Genomic DNA, 2,282 nt, shown 5'->3' with positions numbered 1-2,282 from the left:
GACAAACATTACAACAATGTACAACAAAACCAGAAAAAAAAAATGCTTTCAGATATGAGTGAGAAATTCACCAAAGACATCATTTAAAGAGAACCAAACAAATCCTGAAAGTGAAGAATGTAATCAATAATAGACTAGATCAAATGAAAAAATGAATTTCAGAACTTGAAGATAAGTCTTTTGAAATAACTCAGAAAAATAGAAAAAAATGAAGAACACTTATGTGACAAATGAGACACCATAAAGAAACCCAAATTTTTAATTATGGGTATTCCAGAAGTTGAAGAAAAGCCCAAAGGCATAGAAAAATCTATGTAACAAAATGATAACTAAGAATGACACAAGTCTAGCAAGTGATTTAGACATCTAAATACAGAAAACTCAGATTCCCAAGTAGATACAATCTAAAAAGGTCTCTCCATAGTACATTATATGAAAACTATCAAAAGTCAAAGAAAGAATTCTAAGAACAGCAAGATGAGGATTCCCATAAATGTGACTAGACATTCAGTAACTAACAGCACTAAAGTGACTAAGATCTAGTCACATATAAGGGAACCCCTCATCAGAATAACAGATTTCTCAGCAGAAATCTTATATGCCAGAAGAGAATGGGATGAAATATTCAAAATACTAAAAGAAATAAATCTGCTAGCCAAAAAATGTTACACCCAGCATAATTATCCTTTATAAATTAAGGATAAATAAAGTATTTCCCAGACAAGCAAAAACTAAGGGAATTTATCACCACTAGACCAGTTGCACAAGAAACGCCTAAGAAAAGCATACTCTTGGAAGGAAAAAAACAATATCTATCATTACAAAAGCACACAAAAGTATAAAACTTACTGGTAAAACAAACATACAAATGAGGAGGAGAAAGAACTCAAATGTTAATACTACAGAAAAACACAAAACTATAGTGACAATAAGAAAGAAATAACAAAGAATATACAAAACAACCAGAAAGCAATTACCAAAATGACAGAATAATAGGAATAGGAGTTCCCTCACATGTCAATAATACCCTTGAATGCAAATAGATTAAATATTCTACTTAAAAGATATACAATGGGGTGGCTGGCAAGATAGCTGAATAGGAACAACTCTAGTCTGCAGCTCCCAGAGAGATCAATGCAGAAGGCAGGTGATTTCTGCATTTCCAACTGAGGTACCGGGCTCATCTCACTGGGACTTGTTAGACAGTGGGCACAGTCCACAGAGGGTGAGCCAAAGAAGGGTGGGGTGTCGCCTCACCTGGGAAGTGCAAGGGATTGGGGAACTCCCTCTCATAGCAAAGGGAAGCCTTGAGGGACTGTGCTGTGAGGAATGGTGCATTACAGCCTAGATACTATGCTTTTCCCACAGTCTTTGCAACACACAGCCCAGGAGTTTCCCTCGGGTGCCTATACCACCAGTGCCCTGGATTTCAAGCACAAAACTAGGTGACCATTTGGGCAGACGCTGAGCTAGCTGCAGGAATTTTTTTTCTAACCCAGTGGTGCCAGGAACACCAGCAAGACAGAACCATTCCTTCCCCTGGAAAGGGGACAGAAGCCAGGGAGACAAGCAGTCTAGCTCAGTGGATCCCACCGCCACGGAGCCCAGAAAGCTAAGATCCACTGGCTTGAAATTCTCACTGCCTAGAAGAAAACCAAGGCAATACCATCCAGGACATAGGCATGGGTGGCCAAGGACTTCATGTCTGAAACACCAAAGCAATGGCAACAAAAGCCAAAATTGACAAATGGGATCTAATTAAACTAAAGAGTTCTGCACAGCAAAGAAAACTACATCACAGTGAACAGCAACTACAGGAATGGGAGAAAATTTTTGCTATCTACTCATCTGTCAAAGGTCTAATATCCAGAACTACAAAAGACTCAAACAAATTTCAAGAAAAAAAAAAAAAAAAAAACATCCATCAAAAAGTGGGAAAAGGATATGAACGACATCCTCAAAAGAAGACATTTATGCGTCAACAGACCACATGGAAAAAAATGCTCATCATCACCAGCCATCGGAAAATTGCAAATCCAAACCACAATGGAAGATACCAGTTCACACCAGTTAGAATGGTGTCATTAAAGTCAGAAAACAACATGTGCTGGAGAGGATGTGGAGAAATAGGAACCTTTTACCTGTTAGTGGAGTATAAAAGCTAGTTCGAACCACTGTGGAAGACAGAGTCGCGATTCCTCAAGGATTAGAACTAGAAAACCATTTGATTCCAGCCATCGATTACTGGGCATATCCCAAAGGATTATAAATCATGCCTGGAC

The sequence above is a fragment of the Rhinopithecus bieti genome, unplaced genomic scaffold (genome assembly GCF_001698545.2).
Source record: "Rhinopithecus bieti isolate Rb0 unplaced genomic scaffold, ASM169854v2 scaffold_62780, whole genome shotgun sequence".
In the NCBI taxonomy this organism is placed as follows: Eukaryota; Metazoa; Chordata; class Mammalia; order Primates; family Cercopithecidae; genus Rhinopithecus; species Rhinopithecus bieti.
This window is presented reverse-complemented; position numbering follows the sequence as displayed.